The sequence below is a fragment of the Squalius cephalus genome (genome assembly GCF_949319135.1).
Source record: "Squalius cephalus genome assembly, chromosome: 13".
Taxonomy (NCBI): Eukaryota; Metazoa; Chordata; class Actinopteri; order Cypriniformes; family Leuciscidae; genus Squalius; species Squalius cephalus.
Window position 1 is genome coordinate 23166653 of NC_137134.1, and position 26584 is coordinate 23193236.

A 26584-nucleotide genomic window follows, 5' to 3' on the forward strand; every position below is an offset into this window, starting at 1 on the left:
ATATATATGACAAAAACTCATAATGACATATGTCATGAAAAACCAGAGAATAATTAGAGGGGCCGTTTACACGTCACCGCTTTAAACTAAATACTGAAAACTTTTAAGGCGTTTTTCCGTTCATTTACACGACAAAGGCGTTTTTGGGACCTGAAAACGCAAACTTTTGAAAAAGTGCAAGTTTTTGAAAAACTTACAAAAAACAAAATTTGTGAGAACAGTGACGTCGTGCGCATGTGTATTACGTGTTCAGTCTATAGGCGTGGACTCGAGTGTAAAGAGTGAGTGTTTCTTTACAAAATCACGTCGCCAACTACTGGCCTGGCATGAATAATACAGCGATTTTAGTCATTTTCGTGGATCCGTGTGAACGTGATCGTTTTGACAAGTCGTCTTTACGCGAAAAGTTGTAAACTTCTTATTTTGATTCATTAAAAACATTTCACAATTCTCAAAACCGGCTCAAAAGACAGATTCGTTTGGGAGTCGAACGACACGGTTACGCTGTCTTTTTCACGCAGTAGATTCAGAAGCAGTGTCGCGTCGCCACTGAATAGTAGTGCAGAAAACTCTGTCAGAGTATTTTAGTATGAGTAAACACCATTATTGAGAGAGTTTGTTCAGTATAAACAGCCTGGACATAACACCGCTCTTTGCTAGTCAGGACTTCATACGTTCTGTGGAAAAAGCTGCTGTCAGTACAATTTGTGCAAAGAGCCGTGTAGCTGCTCCAGGGGTTGTCAGTTCAGCCGGTACCCAGAAGACCTCTCTCTGTCCTGGGGAACACAGCGCTCTGATCTGTGTGTGGTGGGTTTTGTTCTTTCCCTGCTTTGATTCTGAAGAAAAGAAACGGGTATTTAATTTGAATACTCTTAACAGTGAGGAACAGATACAGTACAGTGTGAGAGGAGGTAGGGAGGAGAGAGAGAACTTTGAAAGGAAATATTTTGCATATGATTATGCTACCCTCATTCTGAAAGCAGTTACAAAGTGTTAAAATATTGTTGTTGACCCTGTCCAACGCAGGCAAAACTCCTTCGTAGAGGGAATTCAAGTAATAGAAACCCAAAATTCCGCTGTCATCTGCTTTCTGCTCTGATCACAAATTTCCTATGCGCTGGCAGGTTTATGTGTATAGCCTACATATGATATGTGTGTGTGATTGCAGCTCTATCTCTCGCTTTCCACACACACTAACACAGAGAGATGTGTTAAAGGAAAGAGAGCAGAACGGTGACATTTTGTAAGGCTGAAATCATTGTCACACTAAAGCATTCTGTCACTTTATGTCACACCAACACAGAAAGAGAGCTAGACTGCAGAGAATACATTGTTTTTCCACAGATGGACATTTACAAGGTTAGCCAGAACAAGAGAATCAGAAATAAACTGTCATGGTACTTTGTTCGACGTGCCACTAAAATACAAAAACATAATGTCAAACATTCACTTTAACAGTTTTTGTTTGCTCTTTGTTTGAATAATCAATGTGATTTGCAAACAAAACAATACACGTTCTAAGAACGTTTGTTTGTGTTTTGTAAATTGTGGTGAGAAGTCGAACAAACAAAATTCAAAAAATTTGTTTTAACAATCGTTGTAGTTTGTTCAGCATCTCACCACAATTTACTTGGTTCATTTTGCCAGCTCAGTTCACTAACAAAAAGCTAAATATCGTATCGAACATTTGTTTGTACCTTGTTCGAATCGTCCCACAATTTGCCAAACAAAATACTTAATCAGCTTCGTTCGAAATCAATCAAAATGCCAAATATCCACTAAAAACATTGCTTATATCATTTTGCAAATTCTTACCACTATTCTCACCACTATATTTATGTTTGTTTGTACTTCTTCTTGACTTCTCAACAATATTTGCAAAAAAACATTAAATATCTGTTTTGACAATATTTGTGCAATTAGTACATATGTGTTTTTGTAATAAGTTAACAGACTGTTACATATAAGACTAAGACTGTTAACATATAATTTCCTTTAGTTAAACAAGTTTTGTTTGCTCTTTATTTAACTTGCCAATACAATTTGCAAACAAAACGCTATATATCAGCTATAAAACAATTGTTTATACTTTTTCGACTTTTTACCACTGTTTGCTAAATTAATACTAATTCTCAACAGAATTTGCAAAAAACACTATCCGCTTTGAAAAGATTTGTGATTTTGAAATAAATTACACATAGTTCACACAGTAAGATGATCTTACACAGTAAATAATTTGAATAGTACCGAAAGCATAAAGCAGAAAATCATGGATAAATAATATTGTGTTTGTGCGAGGGGTCTAATGTAGTCTTTGTGTTTGGCAGAGGAGGCATGCCTTGTTTACCTGAGGGAAATACGATGAAACGCACTATACAGTATGCAGCCGATGGCAGTGCTACTGTCAAAACACTCTCACACACTCCCAGACTCTAGCCCTTTAACCTCCCCTCTCAACATGCATCACGCACACACACGTTTGTGGGGTCTTAACCTGCCTCCATCAGCACACATTATGCACGGCATGTGTGTTTCGAACCCTGACAGATAAAGGGGAACGGGGCCGCCACACGACACCTCTGTACACATATACAATAATAAATGCAGATCGGATTGACTTTTCCTCCAAATACATTCACAAACAATATAACACATTTTGGACCTTCAAGCATCCCTTTGTGAAACAAAATTGTGGCTAAAGCCAACAGATAATTATTTTTCTTCAGCTAAACATGCAGTTGTGGGGACAAGTTGAACATTGTACAAACAAATGTTGTTTGAGTGGGTATTTAACATTTAGTTTGGGAACTGGGTTGACAAGTGAAACAAAATGGCCGATTGTTTTTGCAGATGTTTGCAGATTGTTGTGACAAAATGAACAAAGAACAAAACAATGTTTAATTGTATATTTGGTGTTCTGTATCCAAATTGTGAGGACAAGTCAAACTAAGTACAAACAAACACCGTTACTGTGGATATTAAGGGTTTTGTGAGAAGTCAAATAAAGTACAGAACGAACAAACACTTAAAGCTAAGTTAAAAGTTCAATTGCGGTAACTGAACAAAATGCAAATAAACATTGCTAAAGTAAGTTAGACGAAGTACAAAAAAATAGTCAAAGCAGATATTTAGCGATTTGTCGAACTCGGATGAAGCACAAACAAACATTGTTATACTGGATATTAAGGATTTTGTTTGCAACTTGTGGTTGGAAGTCAAAACGAACATTGTTAAAGCAGATATTTAGCGTTTTGTTTGTTACCTGTGGTGAGAAGTCGGATGAAGTGCAAACTTTGTTTTAGTGGTTATTTAGGGTTTGTTCACAAACCGCGGTAACTGAACAATGTACAAACAAAAAGCATGACGTTGTTATAACATTGTTATAGTATTGTTATATTTAGGGTGTTGTTTGCAAATTACTGTTACAATGTTAAAGCAGTTTTTTGTTGTATTGTAAATTATGAAAAAAAGTACAAAGTGTAGTTTAAAGGGATATTTCACCGCTGGAAAGATGAATGTGTGTTTAAATTGGGTCATTTATGTAGTAGAAATGTGAAATTATTTTAGAAGTTGGTGCCTTCTAGACTGAGAAAAGCCAGAAAATGTATTTTTGGCTCATGTGGATGAAAGACAACAACTCCCAGAATGCACTTGCTTCGCTGCCCTACGAGGACACTCCCAAGCCACGCCCACCAGTTACAGAGGGCAGTATCGGAAGAAATGATACAACTAGGCTACTAGTCGACTCGAAACTGAAAAGACGCCGTTTTATCGTGAGATCCCCCTATGGGCGGGTTGAAGACATGCGGAACGAGCTCCTCCTACTGGCTGTAGTCTCTCGCCTCTGGACAAAAAAGCCTCCGATGACGCTAAATAACGATTTTTGCGTCATCTGAGTTTTTTTCCCAGACACACAATACAGAAATCTCTCGTCTCAAGGGGACATGATGGAGGGAAGCACGGTCATTCGAAAATACTACCGGGTTTCTACTGATACAAAGCTTAATGCTAATCGGTGAAGTATCCCTTTAAGTGCTTTGTTGGTAAACTGAGGTGACAATTCAAACAAAGTGCAAATAAACATTGTCATAGTAGATATTAAGCATTTGTTGTATAGTGGTGACGATTTGAAAAAGGATTTTTAAAGTTTTTTGTTGCAAATGATGCGAAAGGGTACAAACAAATAAAACCATATTAAGCGTTTCGTTGGTAAATTATGTTGACGATTTGAACGAAGTACAAGTAAACATTGTTGCAGTGGATGTTCAGTGCTTGTGACAGTACCAGGAATAATACGTCCTGTCATGTGAACTGGAGTGTACTGGTAGTACGGCAGTCAGTAACACTGTAACTCCTGAAGTCCATCGATTTACAGAGTCAGTCGAGCGAGAGCAACACCAGGTGAACATACGCACGCACACACGGTTTTGATGTTGTCTTTCTCTCACGCTCCATCGACCAGCATCTGTAATTGTTTGAAACAGAGAAAACATGAAAGGTTTTCATATAGTAAGTTTAGCTTTCTTTCTGTTTTTCTTGACCCAAGGATTGCGAAACACAAGAGGTGGGAGTATCAGCTGAGCTGTTTGGAAAAATACCTAGAAAATGAAACAGTCATAAAAACAGTCATATGATATGTCCATATCATTTGACTGAAACCTTTAAAGAGCCCCATAAGATATATTGGTGGTTGTTGAGGAGATTCCCCCTTGCCAAGAAAAGCGCTATATAAATGTAACAAATTATTATTATTATTGTATTTTTTCCATTGTTTATTTATTTATTTCATTTAATGGTCTGTTATGACAACATGTATTATATATACAGTATTTTAGTGTATTTCACAAATGTTCAGAGTGCACAACTAGTGATGGGGAGTTGACTCTGTTGCTGTGTCCGAAATCGCTCACTTTCTTGAGTATGTACTTATTTTGAACAAGTAATTACTTCACGACCACTAAAAATGTATGTTCTATATAGTATGAATGTGTTTTGTGAATGTAATCTGGACGTACTACATTCTCAATGCTTTCATGATCATGTGACCAACCAGCGTCAGTTGCGTCGCTTCACTGCCATTCATAAATCCTCTCCCGTGGCCTCATGGGATAGGAAAGAATCCATCGTATGCACACCTCAGAATCTCACTGGAAGATGTCTACTCTTTTATAAGTACTGTGAATTCGGACATACATCTTTTGTCACATACTGATTTTTGTCTACTATATAGTAGGGAAGCATGGGATTTCGGATGCAGTCTTATTTAATTGTGACATAATATTCGACCACAGCTGTTTCTCGTGACTTTTACCTCTGTAAAATTAAGTATTGGCAACAACTAGGTAACAATGTTTATAACAACTAGTGGTCAACCAAAATAGTTTTTTTGATGGCCGATGTTGATATAAAGCCTATATATATATATATATATAATGAATCTTGACATTGTCATCCTGGAATATGGCCATGGCCATAACTAATGAAGATGGAGAATGCTCAGCCGCTGCTCATCCAACCACTAATAACTACACATCATTTCAAAGTCATGTCATCGCTAAATTGGACTAATTTGGACAGTCACCCTAAAAGAGTGTTGTTTTAATAAGGGGAATTTAAGGCTTTGTGTCAGGGGAAATAAAATTAGTGTGTAATAATGACTGCAATCTTGTATTCCTGGCCCTGTTTTGATGTAAAGTACATGGATTAGAGTGGAATCGATTCCTATTGTGGGAGTCAGGAGTTGAAGTCGACTGAAAAACCTGGAATCGAACACTCCTACAACTGGTTGGAAAATTGCTCCTTTTATGACAAAACTTTGTCAAAAAAAAAAAAAAAAGCTTGTGTCAATCAAAACCTATGACTACACTAGAAGTATTAATAATGACATACACTCTCGTTGGATGCCATACGGTGATGGTTCAACAGTACTTCAACATGTTGACATAACTGGGTGAATTTGACTGCAGAAAGCATTAAAATTCATAACGTGGATCATATAAAAATAGAACTGAAAAGCATTTCGTCATGGTGTATCATTGCAACACGCACTCATACACACAGAGGCAGACAGACACACACAGTGTGGTACAGTAGGTGTCCTGGGGCTGATATGTCTAGGTACGAGCATTGACCTTTATTGTCCAGATGAGGGGAAATATTCGATCATCACTGACCTGATTCTGCTACTCACTCGTATCACCTGGAATTAACATCATGCGGAAAGCAAACACACATAGCAACAAACACGACACACTAACCTTTTCACAAACACCTAGTGGCCAATGGCATACAATTATTATACTACAGTAATTTTTTTATGGTTTTAGTCTTAGTTAACGATAATAACCCTAGTGGCACCAAATGGAATTACAATAAATGCACAAAACATAATTTATCTGGATGACTTATAATTACACATTAAATTGAGATATGAATTGAGAATTTTAATGCAGCATAATAGGAGTCTGTTTGCTGTCACGCCACATCTAGATGTTGAGTTTAACATCACATCCGATGTTGACTGAAGCCTTCAACATGACAAAGCCAAGCAGTTAATGAATCTGTCTGAGAGCTGGCATCATGTCTGAACTCGAATGCAGAGAAAGAGTCAGTCGAGCCAGGGGGACAAAAAGAGAGTAGATTCGCAGAGTGATTTGATTTGATATGGCTGGGCCACGAGCTCGTCTAATTGCAGGGAAGTTGATCTGACAAATGGATCTGGTTGGTGTTATCATGCTGTACATGTGCCTTGAGGGTGAAAGACACACTCTGTACAGCTCCATTGATACTAATGACGCAAACACACTCAGCCACTTTAGATTAGTAGCGGTTCCTTAATTTACCCTTTCTTCCTGACCCCGCCTTAAAAAAAAAACATTAGTGACTAATCATACCTTGAGTCTATGGGAATTTTTATTTAAAGAAATAACCTGTTTTTAAGCCAGTGATATTTTAGTATCATTGATATACTATTATAGTTTTTGTTAATATTTTGTTTTAATTTGTCTATTTTCTGTTTTCAATTTAATTTCAGGTTGTAGTTTTAGTAATTATTTTTATACATCTATATGGTTTTTATTCATGTTTATTTATTTGTTTTAAGTCATTTAGTTTTAGTTATTTTAGTACTTCAAGCTAAACTGCAATGTTGAAAAAGTTGCCTTGGCAACTAGCTGAAATGAAATTTTTTTTTTCATACTTTATTTTAATTCAGTTCACATTTATTTCTACTGAGCCCCGTACTTGACATATATATCGAAGCCATGAATTAACTAATTCGCACGACTTACTAATACGTCAGCATGTTTTACTAATTCGTTCCCTGGTTTTAAGTAAATTGTGTGCAACTATTGGCCAGAAGCGGTGGTTTATAGTTAAAAAAGTTTAAAATACTAGTATTTTTCTTTCACACACCTATCATTTTGCTTCAGAAGACATTGATTCATCCACTGGGGTCGTATGGATTACCATCGCGTTCGCTGTGTGTGGTTTTAAAATCGGCTAATGCTTGCATTATATGGACTCAGAGAGATTGATTATTTATCTGAAGAAAGAAAGTCATATACAGTACATCAGGGATGGCATGAGGGTGAATTTTTATTGCTGGGTGAACTATCCCTTTAAGAACTTCCTTATCAGGCTCATAGTAGTACTCATACATCGAAAGGATCCAGATTAAACAGCATAAATGAGTAGATAGTGGAGCTAGACTCATTTAAAAAGCCTGATTCAAACCTCATGGGTGTTATACGGTAGAAATGTATTGGTGTAGCTTCCTTGTATGGATGCTAAACCAGTTTAGTAACCAAAAAAATCACCCCAGTTGAGCTGTGGGAACCTTTTCTACAAGTACACACAATACTGTTTTGATATGCTTAAGCAAAGCCCATGAGAATAGGAAAACCTCAAGTTGCCAATCAAATGCATGTTGTTTGTGATGCTGTAGTGTAGCGGTTATGTGGTGTGTATCTGCAAAGAGGTAAACTAGTAAACTACAAGGTGAAATATCTATTCCAGGAGCATCTATGACTTGGTGGAGGTTAACTTAGAGGTCGCGGCGGCTTTCAGTTCTCCATTAGGAGAGAATAACGCTTTGGTGAAAAGCAAGGCCACTCAAAGAACTCGTTTTTGATGTGGACGGCTTCAGACTGGACTCCTACTTAATAACACACAGTCTGCTGGTCTTTCAAAGACCACTCATTTGATCCTGATGGAAAATAAAGGGGTTTCTCTTTCTGATCTATCAAAAGCGGTTTTCCTCAATTCTACCTTTTGTTTAAACCCACCACCATTTACACACTTCACAGATCAAGACGAACTCAAACAAACACACTCTTTGCTGTTATTTGTACGTTTTCAATCTTAAATTATTCAAATCGTTTACACCATATGCTAATTAAATCAATACTATGTCTAAATTATACTGTGTACAATGAATGCTGTAAAATTGGTGTTTGAGATTGTAAATAGTTTAATGTTATAAATTGTCATAAAGCTATTTGCATTTATTTTTTTATTATACTGCATACTCTTAAGATTCTACACTGAATCACTTCTTTAAGTTGAATCACTTCTATTGCGTTGTTACTTTTCTGCTATTTTGTTAATGTTAAATGCTGTAAAATTAAGGCATTCAAAATGGCAACTCTTTCAATTTGGTAAATTGTGCCGAAACGCCGCATGTAGCCTCAGGTCATGCTTGGGAATGACATGTACCAAGTTCGGTCTGAATACGCTAAAGCGTTAATATAGCCTAGATATCATTTGGCGTGCTCTTTGTCGAATTCGTTTGCGCATTATTCATGAATAGTTGGGTTTTGATATTTTTTTTGCCAACATGGTCTCTGAATATGATCTGAGGAGTTAATTTTTTTTTCACATTTTCAATTGCAATCGAAACGTCCAAGGTATCAGAGGGAAAATGAACTTTTGTTTCAAAAGTTATTCGCATAAATGTAGGTGAACTTTTGGACAGTTGGTGGCGCTAGAGGGATTCTATGGAAGCTTGTTTCCGCCACAGAATAAAACATTTTAAAAGATAATTGCGACTTTATTTCTCAGAATTGCGAGATATAAAGTCAGAATTGCGTGAAATAAAGTTGCAATTGCGTGTTATAAAGTCAGAATTGCGAGATATAAAGTCAGAATTGCGTGAAATAAAGTCACAATTGCGTGTTATAAAGTCAGAATTGCGAGATATAAAGTCAGAATTGTGTGAAATAAAGTCGCAATTGCGTCTTATAAAGTCAGAATTCTGACTTTTTTCTCGCAATTGCGACTTTATATCACGCAATTCTGACTTTATATCTCGCAATTCTGACTTTATAACACATAATTGCGAGTTTATATCTCGCAATTCTGACATCTTTTCTCAGAATTGTGAGATATAAACTCACAATTGTGAGATATAAAGTCCAATTCTAAGGAAAAAAAAAGACTGACTTTTTTTTTTCTTTATAACACGCAATTGCGACTTTATATCATGCAATTCTGACTTTATATCTCCCAATTGTGACTTTATTTCTCAGAATTGCGACTTTATATCTCGCAATTGCGACTTTATTTCTGAGAATTGCGACTTTATATCACGCAATTGCGACTTTATTTCTCAGAATTGCGACTTTATTTCTCACAATTCTGACTTGATATATCGCAATTGTGAGAAAAAAAGTCAGAATTGTGAGATAAAAAGTCGCAATTATTATTATTTATTTATTATTCAGTGACGGAAACAAGCTTCCATAGGATTCAGTTAGAGACTAACTCAAATTTACTGTGGTGAAAGTTTGTACTAACCTCTATCTGTGTACCAAATTAACAACTTTTTACCATACGGTTCTATGGGCTGCCGTAGATTTCCAGAGCGGAAGAATAATAATAAAAATCTTGTCATGACCCCTTTAATATTGGCATGTGGTATGCAAAAATGTAAATATTAGAAAGTGTTATGTGCTTTCTGTAGTGTGTACCTAAATATTGATGTCAGATAAATCGGAGTTAATTGTGTTGTTCTGGGAGATTGTTTAATCCTCTGCTGATGTTGGAGGAGTGAAGCGCAGGTCCATTGATCGTCCTCCGGGGCAGGAGGGGTCACAATCTTCTGGCTGCGCGATCGATGTCATCCGTTTCAAAGGCGATGGGACTCGATAAAGGTTTTCTTCTAAATCCAGAATCTGCTGCCCTCCATCAACAAGTGCTGATAAACAGATGGAATTAGAAGAGGGATTTGCAAGGTCAAATTGGGGTGGAACTTTTGAAAACACATTATGGTGGTACGATTTCACACACACATATTGGTTTGCATTTGTCACCTTGGCACCATGACGCGATGTGGAAAGTTTCCAAACACAAACCAGTCGTAGTTTATACATAAACATATATTTTGTATTATTATTTAATATTTGTTTTGAATTTTTAATCACAGCATGTTTACATTTCAAAAGTAATATCACCTAAAAGAAATGATTGAACCACATACACCAATGCAATATGGTTTGTATTTGGATGCTTATATACTAAAAATATGACTAAATATTCAATTATATATATAAATTACATCAATTAATGTAATTTTTATATTTATTATTTAAAATTTTATCATATTTTTAATGTATAATATACCTTTTAAAATACAATATGTTTACATTTCAAAACAAATTATATAACCTAGAAAATAAACTTGAACAATAAACATGCACAGATAAACAATGTGCGAGTAAACGTACAGTGTGTGCTCGGTCGTCTATTTCATAACATACTGTATGTTTGTTTGCCACATCCTCTGACTTTTGTCCTTGTCTTTTTATGTGTGTGTGTTTCCTTGAGCCTGTGCAATTTCTAAAAGAACGAAGGGGAAAAGAAACGTGTACATTAGGTTGAGTTTGTTTGCACAGGTGTCGTTGAGTTTTGTTTGGTGACTCGCGTGTTTGTGCAAACGAAACAGGTGTGCTCACAATGGGAATGTGGCCGTCTATTGGAAGTTTGACAAAAGGAGAGCGCGGAAAATGGCGTTAAAGCAGCAAGAACGTTTATCTTAGCAAAGAAATCCCATTTAGAGCCACTGACTGCTTACTTTCATTCATCTGCAGTGTCCAAATAAGAAAGTCTGTAATAAACTACAGGGGCGTAAAGGTAACGATTCCAATAATGCCGAAATTGCTGCATTTTATTCGACGACAGTAATTGCTATGAGAAAAGTAAATCAAGTCAGTCCACACATACACGCTCTAACATCCAATTATTTCCCCTCTCGGAAGAGCACTCCAGTTTCCATTTCTCTAATTGCCAGGTTTGTGTTTTTCTGCGCAGTGTTGCAATCTGGGAGCTGTTAGGAGACAGGTGAAAGACCCTCTGAGGGGTTCGATGAACCGCACGGCACGGCAAATCAGAGAAACTTCCAGAAAGCCGAGCACACAAAGCAGAGGGGTCAAGGACAGGTGACCTGAACAGAACAGCACGATGATGATGATGATGATGGGCGGCAGAGAGAGAGAGGAAGCGGTTTTAATGGTGGGGAAGATACTTTCAAACAGCTACTCTAAATTTGAAGTATGATAATAAAAAAATAGTAAACTATATACTACATTGAGGCTAGTTAAGATAGCAATATGAGATCATATTATATATGTACTATATTCATAGTATATTAGGTGTATATTATCACTTAAATTCAAAGAAAATTGGTATAAAACAATGAGGATCCAACATGAATTGTTGTTTACATACAACTAAAAAAAAAAATATATATATATATATATATAATAAAATAATATAATATTAAAAAATAATAAAATGAAAAAGTGATTTTTTGTACTTTTTTTATTAAACAGTTCTTTTAAATTGTAATAACATTTCACAATATGACTGTTTTTTATAATATTAATTAATATATTGTTTTAATGAGAATTTGTTTAATTCAGCAATTATTTTATACCAAAAATGCAGAATGTTTTTTAAAACATTAAAGTATGATTATATATAATATTATTATTATTATCATTATAAGTATGATTATATATATATATATATATATATATATATATATATATTGTGACAAAAAGTAACTAAATATTTTAGAGCCTATTTTAGAACCCTTTCAGACAAAATTGAATTTTTTTATTAAAATAAGTATAAATTTATAACCTTCAAATTAGTACAACAAATATAACTTTATAATTTTAACCAATATAATTTAAATTAGCAACCATTTTATTTTTTTCATATAACATTACTGACAAGATGTTTTTTGTAGTGGTCATACATTTATTCTGCATCATTATTCCCCACCAGTGAAGCTATCAGAGCTGAACAGGTGAAATTGGATGGAGAGATGTCCCTCTCCTCCTCTAAAAGAGCATTCACTTCCTCGCCCTCTCCTAACATCAGCTCATCACATCATTAATGTGTCATTATTCCTCCCTATGAGTTCAACAAGGCCTCATTTTCAAAATCACACAAGTATGAAACATCATTCGTTTTACCTCCAGGCTCTTTGATGACCTTGCCAAATATAGAGGTGACCTCTTCCTTACTCTGTCCATTTGGAGCGTCTGGGGACGGATGTCCCTGCAGCACTCGATGTGTCTGTGTTTGCGTGTGTTCATTCCTCAGGCTTCTCCTCACTGTCCTGTCTATAGAAATAACTCTGTTATGTTCCTCGTCACTGAACACACTCCAAACTCCCAGCGACAGCCCACCCTTCCTGCATCAAAGCCGTCCCAACAGCTAACATCATGAAAAACTGCGCTGTCAACACAAAAATACTGAAAAGATGCCCTTCAAAACCAAGAGTGGCAACGGATCTGAAACAACATCTCCACAATCCTCAATCTTTAGCAGGACCATGCAGCAATGATGGTATCCGATTGGTAATACCATGGTACTTTGATCAATACAAGGTACTGAATTTCATGTACTGTGGTATTTACATGGTGCACTCCAAAATACTTACAAAAATACCATGGTATACGCCCAAAAAGACAGTATCATAGTACCATATGACAAATATCCAATAATTTTTAGTTTTTTCCCCCAAAACGTTTCTGTTGTATGAAAGTATATATAAAAGTTATATATTTACAATAGTATTACATAATATGGTGTAAATGGTTGAATGTATATATTATTAATATATATATGTGACCCTGGACCACAAAACCAGTTACATGGCTCAATTTGTGGAAACTGAGATTTATACATCATCTGAAAGCTGAATAAATAAGCTTTCCATTGATGTACGGTTTGTTATGATAGGACAATATTTGGGCTATATACAACTATTCGAAAATCTGGAATCTGCAAAAAAAATCTAAACATTGAGAAAATCTCCTTTAAAGTTGTCCATTTATCTTCGCGATTGTGCTGCATTCACTCACAAAAATAAAAGTTTTATATATTTACGGTAGGAAAATTACAATATATCTTCATGGAACATGATCTTCACTTAATATCCTCATGATTTTTGGCATAAAAGAAAAAAATATAATTTTGACCCATACAATGTATTGTTGGCTATTGCCACAAATATACCCGTGCGACTTGTGACTGGTTTTGTGATCCAGGGTCACATATAGTATATATTTTATTGCTTTAAAAAGCTATATAAATATATATATTATATCATAGTACTATGTTTTTTTTTTATTCTTAATTCTTGAACCTGATGTATTGTATTCTTTGGGTATAATATGGTAATCATTCAGTTCCATAGTATAGTATCAAAGCAACATCAATGTATTTTTTTGAAAGAGAAAACACTTACCCATTATATGGCCTGTACTCAAATAAAACCAAGAACAAAGAGTGTTTGTTGAATCGTTTGAAACACACTTTAAAGAGGAATCTGACCTGAAAGCCAGTGTTTTTAGTTTTGTTTTGTCTGCTGTCTGATGTTATTTCTTTTATTGTGTCTGCAAACGTGCCGGGCTTTACATCTATTTGCACACATTACGTTATTTTTTTGACCCAAAAACCATTGCAAATATCAAAAGATCAAATACAAGTGAGAGTTGATCTGCAGGGCATGTGCACATCATTAACGTGCTAGCACCTGAGCCTGACCTTCAAGGTTAAAAACATATACACAAACGAAACACCACACACACACACACACACACACACACACACACACACACACACACACACACACACACAAGCAGGTATAGGCAGGTTTATGGGTCACGTCCCTGAACGTTACAGAAACACACACACACACACACACACACACACACCTGTCTGTTTCAGTGTGTCAGTGGTTCAGCAGGTGTCACATGATGTCAAACAGTATGTGGCTGATCCAGGGAGATCAAACCCTGCAGGTCCATCCTCACAGATGAGAAACACACCCCGAGGTGATGTCATCCGTGAAATACAGGAGCTAAAACACAGAACAAAGACAAAGTGTGTGACTGGAATTGAACTATTAAATAGAACGATAATAAGATAGAAATGTGTGCTTAACCATATATTCTGCTGTATGCCTTAAACATCATAACAATACACACACATTCAATATTTTAATTTCTATTATTTATATAATAAGCATAAAAATAGTGAATAATATTAATACATTTCTAATATGAATTATATGAATTTATATATATATATATATATATATATATATATATATATATATATATATATATATATAGTATCCATAAATATATAAGTTATTCATAATTATATAATAATATATACATACTGTATATATAATAATAATGATATATTAAATTAAAAGTTAAATGATTCAAATCAATATAATTAAATAAATAAATATATATATATATATATATATATATATATATATTTTACATTTTAATATTATATATTTTATAATATAATAATATAAACAACATTATATTTAATAAATATTATTATAATTAATATATAATTTTATTCAAAAATGTAAAAAAAATTAACAATGTACTATAAATATATATTTATACATCAATAATTAATTGTAAAGCGATTATATGAATACATTTAAAAATAATAATACTATATATAGTTTCATTATATTGAGAAATTACAATAGTCATGATATTATGGTATAATCATATTAATAACAGTTATTAAATCATCATAATAATAATAATAATTATTAATAAATTAACTAATAGAATCTATTAATTATGTGTATATATATATATATATAGATATATATATATGTATGTATATATATAGAAAGATATATATATAGTATATTATTTTTATTTATATAGCTTTTTTTTAAAAACCATACTACAGGGTGGGCCATTTATATGGATACACCGTAATAACATGGGAATGGTTGGTGATACTAAAGTCCTGTTTGTGGCACATTAGTATATGTGAGGGGGCAAACCCCTCAAGATGGGTGGTGACCATGACATATACTAATGTGCCACAAACAGGACTTTAATATCACCAACCATTCCCATGTTATTACGGTGTATCCATATAAATGGCCCACCCTGTATATTTATATTGTTTATATAATACAATTGCTAGATAACACACATTTTCATTAAAACAATATTTTACACAGAAAATTCATTATGTGTGTCACTCAAGCTGATGTTAACAGGTAAAGTGAGCAGGTATTTCACTTAATATCTTTTTTAAAAGCCTGGGATGCTGTACTGACCAATCAGCATCCAAGACCAGAGTTATCTGTTTTAAAATAAATAAATAAAAATTAGTTTTAATGTACAATAAGACAGATAATAAGGCAGAAAACATGTTAGCATTTCTGCTGCTACACAATTAAATACCTTTCTGCACCAATAATAACATTTAAAAAAAGGCTAGAATTAGATCTCAGCAACCCCCAACTGTCCAGTCGAGAAATAATACGAGCTTTTTTAATTTAGATCTCTGATGAAGATTTCAGGGCTTGGAGAGGCGAACAGCTGTGTTTCTGCCCTGATAAATGACTCATTTAAATGAGTTTCATTAACAATACGTAGGAGTCTTGTTCAGCGCTGCGATATGTTTTGATGTACAACAGCCGTTATGACAGCAGGGTTTTGTGCGGCAGTCCGTGAATTAATGGAGTCAAATGGAAATTATCTTATGGCTAACACATCTCTGAATTTAAATGTTCCACAAATATTGAAGTCAGGCTTGTCATATGTCGTCTGGCTATCAAATTATTCATTACATAGGCTATCCAATAGAAACCAAATGACCTCATAAAAAAGGATGTGGAATAATAAATTAATTCTTTGGTGTTGGATGTTGATATCTCTTCCCGCTACCGAAACACATGCTAGGTTGAAATCACTCACTCGTGACTAAGTGTTTGACGATGTGGCCTGATCTGCAACCAGCTTTTCCGGTTTCTGTGCTGCTTAAATTGAGGGTTTGGGAGGTGGAGGTTTCAATGAAGGATTAAATGAAGTTAATCCCGTTTCAGATCTCCGCAAACAAACACGCCAAAGCAAAGCCCTGCCTGAGGCAAACCGTGACACAATGCTTTAATCTTACAGTATTCTCATAAGTGCTATTTAATGGACAATAAATGCTTTCAAACAGATTTTAACTTCCTTTCTTAGAGCATATCTATTCCTTACCAACTTAAAATCAATATAGCCTAGATTTAAAAGCCTTTAAGCAGTTTAATTTTGTTTGGTAGCCAACAAAGTAGATGAATGCTAATCTAATTTATTTAGCCTATACAGCTGGAAACATGTTTCTTAACATGAGTTGATAAAATATGCAGGATATAAAGTGGAAATGTCTGTATTAACACCAGAAAACACTGTAGATGAGAATTATTAAAATCTACCATATACTGTAAAAAATTAAGTTTAACGTACACTGAACAAAATTATAAACGCAACACTTTTGTTTTTGCCCCCATTTTTCATGAGCTGAACTCAAAGATCTAAGACTTTTTCTATGTACACAAAAGGCCCATTTCTCTCAAATATTGTTCACAAATCTGTCTAAATCTGTGTTAGTGAGCACTTCTCCTTTGCCGAGATAATCCATCCACCTCACAGGTGTGGCATATCAAGATGCTGACTAGACAGCATGATTATTGCACAGGTGTGCCTTAGGCTGGCCACAATAAAATGACAACTTTTTATAGTTAACAATAGTAAAATAATGGTTAGATCAATGTAACTACAGCTACTATAAACAAAAATATGATATTTAAAAATGTAGCTTTTGATGCTACATAACACTTTACAATAAGGTTTCACAGAACATAAATTAACAATGAAAATATTTCTATACTAAACTTATTAAACTTAGTTTTTGTTGATTTCAACATTTAATACATTATTGCAGTTTTTCTCGATTGCTTAAACACTATAACCAGGGTTTTGAACTAAAATTTCAAAACCATAACACCATTTATCAAAAAACACATCCATTTCCCTAAACTTTAAACGCCATTCCCCTGTTTTGACACGAGTCAGATTCGTTGAACTGTCACTGCAAAACTCTACACAAAAATCCATTCATTTCTCATTGCCTACACCATGTTGTCATGTATAAACCATCAGCATTCAGTATTGTTCACTCAAGTCAGCACAACTTCAGCTCAGTTAGCACACAATTACCCAAGTGGAAACACTAAGAGTCAAAATTGATCACACACCATTTAGAACCTTCAATAGATAGTTTTGGAACAATGGATCCAGAGAGACATGATAGAAGAGGTCGAGGACACCAGCGAGGAAGAGGTGGAGAAGGCCTGAGGAGACCAAAAACGGTATTTTTTTGTTGTTGTTTTGGTGTATTGTACTGTACAGTACATTAAGGAATAAAAAATGTGTAAATGTATGCATTTGTTGTATCTTTTGTTGTGTTCATTGTGTGAAAAGACTTTTGAGGTGGAGAACCACAAGCAACATAACTAACGTATTACCGTTTTTTGTAGTATTGTTTTGAATTCATTGCACCAGTGTGTAAGACTATGTTGTAGTGTGTGTGTTTGTGTGGGCTTATGTGTGATGTCTGAGGGCAAAGTTTGGTTTTTCAGCAAGAGTGAATGGTTTTAAGTGTAGAGCTTCATTTTGACCTGAAAATACGATGTTTGGGGAACTGGGTGAGACGTTATGGATTTGTGTTTACTGTTTTGAGAATACAAGGCATAGTTTCAAGAAATGTGTTTAAGCAATCGAGAAAAACTGTAAAATCAAAAGTTCTTTCTATTAATATTATTTAATGGAAGAGCTAAAATGAACTTACAATGAACAGTTGTATTTCTATTAACAAAATAAAATGTATTGCTCATTGTTTATGTTAGTTAATGCATTAACCAATATTAACTAATGGAATCGTAAAGTGTTACCAAGTAAGTTACACTACAAGCTAATATCGAAAAGTAGTTTATTATATTGAAGCTATTTAAGAAGTAATATCTTTAACATTAAATATCGGATGTTAATATATTTTTATAATCAAAACAGTATATTGGCACAACTTGAACAGATAAACACATAATAAAACTATAGTCGAAAAACAACGGTAGCATTTAGCTTAATATTTTGCTACCAAAAAGTAGCTAAAATTTACTAAAATGAAATTGACTTACCAATGCTTATTTAAAAAGCGTTGATGTTCCTAAATGGCGCATTCAAATTTACAGCCTTAGTTTTCTGAAAAACAGACAAAAAATGGTTTAGCGTAATGTTACGCTATGGAAATAGTGGGAAAAAAATAACCTTAACTTTTGCGCCATACAATGAAAAACATTTTGGGTTAGGGTTTACTTTGAAACAATTTCCACTCAGAAATTGCTAGTAAATTTCACAAAAAATTACAAAGAACTGGAAAGTAAACGTATGTTCTTGTAAAAAGTAATCCAATCTTATGTAACTGTTTTATTGTAAAAAGTAATCCAAGTAATCTGTTTAATTTGCAACTTTGAAAAATCATTTTTCACAGTGTAAAAGTTTCTTTGTTGCATGATAATAAAACCAGTTTAGCTAATGTTTACGAAGATAGCTGAGTAAAACATGGTAAATTATCTCTCTTTTGGCTGTAAACCAACAATTTATAAGTCATCTTTAAGTACTGCATAACAAAATTCTACATGCTCATGTGACTCAGTGACCGAATTTCCATAGCACGAGGTGAATTACGGTCAGAATTTAGTCACCCTCAGAACTGAGTAGCATTTCAAAGAGTGTTTATAAAGCAGTACTCGATAGCCGGCAGCTATTTCATATAGAAAGCACAACTCATCACCGAAACACAGAGCGGTCCTCTCTTGCACGCACACTTACGGATGCTAGACACCCTGGAGAAATGTAAATTTCCCTGTGTTAATTTAATCTGCTGCAGCGTATGGCATTTATTCAGAAAACAAAGGAAAAAATGCTCTGATTTCATTAAAGTCTGATATATGTCGTCAGTAACAGAGCTTTGGGAATGAAACAATCGATATTCAACATCACTACCGCATTTTTAAGCGGAAATTACCCCCCAACCATATCTATTTTGATTACAAATCTGCCAGCCTGGCTTCTTTTAGGACTAGAAAAACCGAACATGTCCAACATGCGCTTATATGCGTGTTTGCCTTTGCACAAAACCCCATGAGCTTTGAGCTGTCGCATCCATCACTGTCAGGACTAATTATTGCACCACACTTTTCTGTGTGCCGTGCAAACATGGTGCAAGCTTCTGTCCCCCTCTCTCTCTCGAGATCGTTCCATCTCCATTTGAGGTCACAATGGCCGTCTTTAGTTTTAACAACCCCCCTTTTATGTCTTGAGACCTTAAGGGGTCATGCGGATGCATTTAAAGGGCCATATTCCACACCATTTAAGTCTACTTATAACGTTAGTCAAGGTTTCTGGCACAAAAGAATGTCATAATTTAGTTTCAAAAGACCATTTTCCACCCACTCTCTGACTCTTAGATCTGAACGGTCTGTTTTTTTTTGCTTCTGTATCTTTAAAAATGTTATTATGTAAACAACCTCTGTTATGATTAGATCCAACATTCACAATCTTGAGACTCTCAATTCTTTCTGAAAAAAAATTAAAAAGTGAAAACACAAGAAAAATAATGTTTTGTGGAAAAAGAAAGAAAGAAAGAAAAACTGTGGCATATTTTTCAGTAGATTGTTTAAATAAATACTACTACTACTAATAATAAAACTAATATTTAAAAAAATATTAATAAGTAAAGAAAAAAATGGAAGGAAAGAAACAAAGGAGAATGGAAGAAATGTATTTGAAAATGATGTCCAAAAAATGTATATAATAATAATATTTATTTTTTTTATTATTATTAATAATTATTATTATTATTTGACGGTGGTACTTTTGATTTGGAAATAAAAATAAATTCTTGAAAAATATTTTACAGTTTTTGGACATAATTAAAATAAACAAACACATTTTGTTGATAATTATCTGTTAAAACTACCAAAAATACCATAGTCTTATATGACATTTACCATGGTATTCTTGAGAGTAAATACCATAGTAGGCTACATGGATTACAAAGTACTATTCAGGCCATAAAAGTATTAAAAATTACTATGGCATTACCAGCTAATGTATCACTGCACTATACCGGCTCAATACCTTTTTATAAGAGTTCTTTCACTGCAGAATTCATTGTATCTTTATATTCCCTAGCTGTATACCTCCATAAATTGCCAATGCCACTTTTTATACTCCAAGTTTTATTAAGTTGTCAGCGGTATCGAGAGAAATTTAACCTGCATTTCACTCTCAGATAATGAAGTTTCTTATATTACAGGTCTAAAGTTCTCTGAGGTCCACAAGGAACGGCTGTCCGCTTTGGAATCGATTCAAGATTTCTGGAATCCAGCCTGCGCTCTATTGATTCACCGTTAATGCCATAATGACTGTTTTGGCAGCACATTCAAAATGGTGAAATGGTGCTTTGGGACACCGGTCATTAAAACATGTTGTTTGATTAAAATCAGAGAATGTTTTTCATCTGTACTGTGGGTTCAGAGCAGGACCCAAAAGTGAGATACGCTACAAATGATCTCCAAACACAACACACACACACACGGAAATGCATTCACATTTCCGCCACCGCTGAGGTGCGATATCACGATGGCAGTGAGTTTGTCACGGTGGGGTGCAGGTAAGTGTGAGATTCTGTGTTGTGCTAACACATTAGCTCTGTTCCAAAACCTAGCAAGCAGCTTTGCTGTTTACAGCATACAGTACACAGACAACTGAAACTGCACCTCAGAAACTAAACTAGTTAATCCACCTTATTTAGCAACACTACACACTATGAAGCTGTCTGTTAGCATTCCAATTCATCTCAATGGGATTTCCTCAGCTAGCATAGCACACCATGCTATTTGAAATAATGCTAGCTTTGCTTATGGGGAGTTTTTAAGCCAATAAAATGTTTTGTCTGGAGAGTGACCTCTGACCCGACGCATGACGTAGGATGTAGGAGTAGAGTAAGCTTAGTTGAGAGTAGACGCCTCTCGCGGTTCAAACAAGAGCTGGTCAACAAACTCAATCTCCTTCGACATTTCTCTTTAAAAATTGTCGTTTTAGACTTCTAATTCGTGACCGGTGTTGCTCTATCCTCTGCACTTACACGTTCGTCAATACGTCGGGTCAGAGGTCACTTTTCCGCCGGAACAAGACTCGCATACGCCCGTTACCGGAAGCCGGAAGTTATAAATATGGATTTTTTTTTTTACAAAAACTCATCGCTTCACTTCAGAAGGCCTTTATTAACCCCATGGTATGGATTACTTTTATGATGGATGGATGTACTTTTTTGGGCTTCAAAAAAAATCTATGGTAGGCTACCCCATTCACTCCCATTATAAAGCTGGGAAGAGCCAGGACATTTTTTATAAATCCCATTGTGTTTGGCTGAAAAAAGAAAGTCATATTCACCTAGGATGGCTTGAGGGTGAGTAAATATTGGGGATTTTCATTTTTGGGTGAACCAATCCTTTTATGTTCGCATAACTGATTAAAAAAAACGTTTTAAAACATTTAAAAAACTGTACGTTTTGAACATTCAGAAATAATGTATTAATGAACATTAGCAAAACGTTCTTAGACCATATTTTTGTAAGCCGGGAATGTGTTACAATTACCAAACAGGAAAAAAAAAACAGGTCAGATGGACAGAACCATGAGACAGTCTGAGATGTCTGACACCAGGGAAAACGAAGGACGATTTGTCTGACAACAGGAGTCAGATTAGCGACAAACTCGCTTGTACAGCAGCGTGCGGGTGTGAGGAGTGTGTGTTGTGTCAGTGCGCTTACCGCCTGCGTCTATTTTTGCTTGATTACACACAGCATGCCCACAGAGGCTATTGCCACTTCTCCATTTACTCGCAAACACACAGAGGCCTTTTCTTCGCATTCCTCACTGTATTCCTTTGCTAGTTTGACAAGGAATAATCGTGAAAATTGCACGTTTAGAAAACGGCGTCATTATATCAGCTGTGGCCGATAATGACATATCATGACACGTAAAGTGTTTTCACATCTCCTGTGGCGCTTTCAGAGCGTTTCAATTCACACAATCTCTGCTCATCACTGCGACGGCGGCGAGGTAGTACGTTTGCATTTCATACTATCAGAGCTACAAAACACAAGCTGTATTCGTCACATAACATTTGTTCTTGTTAGGTTTGTTAACATGGGCGGAGTAAGCAATGAAGTATAATGAGAAAATTAGACTAACATCACTAGTACCATTGCTTATGTATGGGTTTAAACAAATTTGTTTATCTCGCTTAGCGCTAAATATGTCAAATATACTTCAAAGTTGTGTGAAATATATCAATATTTTCATCTGGCATAAAAATCTCATAGAAAGAGGTACTGAACCGTATCTAGAGCCGTTTCAACACCTTGGCAACAACCAAAAACATTACGCTGGCGTGTTTTGAGCAAAAAAAACAAAAGTTTTTCCTTCAGAAAATGTAAACGTCTCTATGTAGTTTAATGTTTGTTATTGTCGGTACAACGCTAGCCTGCTAGCTAAATTAGCCACAAATTGTCCATGTATAAGAAATTTAATTTTATAAAATGATTTTCAGATTCTGGTGAATTTCCGAAAATAAGCTAGTTATTTCAGATAGCTTACTATGCTAAACCGTAACTAGCTAACTGTTATGCTAATCAACTACATTAAAATGCTTAATTAAAAAAGTAGAATAGTCTATTCTGATAATTATTATTCAAAATGTATTATTTATCGAACATATTAACCTTTTTATCATAGTCATCATTTTATAAAAGCTCCACTTTGCGTTCATATTCTGGTGAATTTCAGGAAAAAAAAGCTAGCTATTTCAGATAACTTGCTATGCTAAACCGTAACTAGCTAACTGTTATGCTAATCACTATATTAAAATGCTTATTTTAAAAAAGTAGAATTGTCTATTCTGATAATTATTATTCAAAATGTATTATTTATCGAACATATTAACCTTTTTTTTATCATATTACTGTTGTCATCATTTTCTAAAAGCTCCACTTTGCGTTCATACCTGAGGTAAAATTACCATAGCGCAAAAAACGTTCTTGGTTTACAGCTTACATTGTGCCAAATGTTGCATTATTTATTGTTTTAAAACGTCAACTATCTTGCCATTTAGGTTTTTAACAACAACAACAAAAATGGTAAATCGGTTCAAAACTTTTTCTTCGCAAACTGACTGCGAATTGCGAAAGACTGCTTTCTTTATTTCTAGACAAAACTTTCAGCATATTTACGTATTCTGACAGCTGACACTCAGAATACACCTCTGGCAAACTGGCACCATCTCACACGTTCTAGTGCCACAAACCCCAAAAGGCCGCAGAGAGAAGCACAGACGCTGATGATGTCTGACATTACCGAACTCTGAACAGCGCCGCTAATTACATGTAAATGCAGATCACCGCAGGCCTGTTTAACCCCGCGGCTATGATAGCCTTGGCTGGAAAAACTCAATTTATTCGAGTCCAGGGGAAATTTTATCCAACATGGACACGGATGGCGATGATGATATATCAATTTAGAAAACGACTAATGATCTGGATTTGCTCGCGAGTCGCTAATTACGCACATATGCTCCTAAAATGTGCAGAAATTTGTATTAATTTGCTGAAGTTATTAGCAGGATACTTCACTGCAGATTCTCTGTCTATCAGAAGTCATGTGGCTTCTTTTAACCATTACATTTGTGCATTCACGTGAATGCTTGCTTATATACACATTTGTGTGTGTGTGTGTGTGTGTGTGTGTGTGTGTGTGTGTGTGTGAGTACGTGTGTTTCTAATGGCAGATAATCAACTGCAAAGGCAGCAGTGCAATTAAAGTGACAAATTGGCCGTGGGCATAAAGAATCTTCCCTGTGTGTTCATATCCTCCAGAGCCAACTACACCCGTGAACACACACACACACACACACACACACACACACACACACACACACACACACACCATCTGAATGGCTGCACATTTAATTGGGTAGTCATGCTAATTGCAGACAGTACATCATTTTCACCGGGTCCTTTCAAAGGCTCAAGGCCTCACAGAACATTAGCGGATGAAGACCATGACAGCAAGATCACACCTCAAGAATTACCACCTTCACTTAAAAATCTTATATAATACATCCTTTACTTATTTATAGAGTGGAAGTTTACTTATTTATGAGTACAATACAGAACAATACCAGTGCACACCTGAATCAATGCAGACCGGTGCATTGGAGACATGAAATATTACAACGAGAGAAGATTGGTGTAGTAAAATAAGCAATGTAAAGCCAAATAAAATAGAATAAAAGATACACAAAAAAATATGTATGGGGGAGGGGGACACACAACAATTAATCCCACATAGTTCTTTAAACATTATACATTTAAGTTGCTGCCTTAAATTAAGTACAATCAACTTAAAATACATTAAACTGACTTAAAAATATAAGTTAATCTTGTATAACTAAGTTGTTTTGATTAAAGCAATTTAAAAACATATGTTAATAGTCATAACTAATTGATCATATCTTTTTTACACACACACACACACACACACACACACACACACACACACACACACACACACACACACACACACACACACAATGATCTATAATATCTCTGAAGCCAATGTCATAACACATGACATTTAAATTTAGATGAACCTGAATGTATGCCAGGAGTCACATGACTGAAGACATCTGTGGTCTCAACATTAGTGATTGGCTTCTACAGTACAGCTCAGACGACTTCCACCCCTTACACATGAATAAATGGGTTTGAATGGTGCCTAGTTCCTATTTTAGACCAAATAAGAGACTTTAGACAGAGAAAAAAGAAATATAGACAAATAGATGGTTGTTTATCAGCATTATTGAATCCTGTGAATGGCTAAAAGAATATACTGTAGAGTCAGTCCGGGTTTAGACAAAGATCAGTGTGGAAAGATTGACGTTAGTATAATGCTAAATAGCAACAAATCTGTCTTCTACTCATTTTCCCCACTGTCATTTTGAAAGGGGAACATCATAACAGCCCTATTTCTGTCTCTCTTACATTCTTGCACAAATTTACCGCCTTTCACAATCATTCTTTCATGCCGCCATTTGTATTTTCCCTCCACAATTTCTCCTTTTCTCTGTGTTATTGATAGTAGATGTGCAGTACACTATTTACGTGCACAAAAACGGTTTAGTTTAACCATGCAAGTTTAGTTTATTTACTAATGTCTCAGATTGTGGCTTTTCTTTGCAACAAATTTTAATCTTAATTAGCAATTTTCTTGTGTGAGTGTGTGTGTATGTGTATAGGCCTATATTTTTTGACAACATAAAAACAGACCTATTACCAAAATTCTTCATATTATTTAAAAAATAAAATACACCAAAGAGAGAGCAGAAAAAAAAGTTTATAATTTAAAACGCTTATATTATTTTCTGAGGAAACGCTAGGCTAGCTGCAAAACAACAGGAATGCCACACTTTGGTGTTTATTATGAGGGTAAATCATATGACTCATTTGCTAGACATTCCAATTTTGTACTTTTTTTGCTCGACTGTTTCAACCACATCCGCTAATTTGTTTGTTCAAAACAAACATGCGAGCTAAACGGAGGTAGGCCTAGATAAACAACTTATCTTAAAATCTCAAAACAACTCGCTCAGACGTTGCAGAGCAGGTCTAATCAAATTTTACGTTACAACAAACAGTGGCATTTATATTTAAATATTTACAATCTGCATTTTAAAGGATCGCAGCTGAAGGATATGGCTATGAACGATAAACAAATACGGCAGCGAAAATAGCCACGAACGCTCCCTGGCGTGCAAGTTCGTGCCGTTTCCTGAGTGAGGGGTATTTTTAGAGGTGATCTGTGTGTGTCATCTCCTGAGTTTCACAGTGTGTCCTCTGCAGCTGGTGTCAGACGCTCAATCTGACACACGAACCTTTGAGGAAACGCTGGATTTGGTCTCGATTACAAGTCCAGACTAGTTCAAATGGGGTTTCTTGGATCGACATTATAGGTTTAGGATTAGGATAATCATCCAAAAATTTACATTCTGTCATCATTTACTCACCCTCATGTCGCTCCAAACTCGACTTTCTTTCTCCTGTGGAACACAAAAGGAAAACTTGTGAAGG

General features: G+C 35.1%; 1 long non-coding RNA gene across 1 annotated transcript; it reads right to left on the reverse strand.

Annotated features, from left to right (window-relative positions):
* Positions 1-640: 640 nt before the first annotated feature.
* Positions 641-26584, reverse strand: LOC307169420. The gene is made up of 6 exons (XR_013823129.1): positions 26521-26584; positions 14229-14374; positions 12480-12629; positions 9969-10195; positions 4285-4465; positions 641-836 (listed from the first exon to the last, which is right to left on the reverse strand). It is a non-coding gene; the product is annotated as an uncharacterized lncRNA (long non-coding RNA).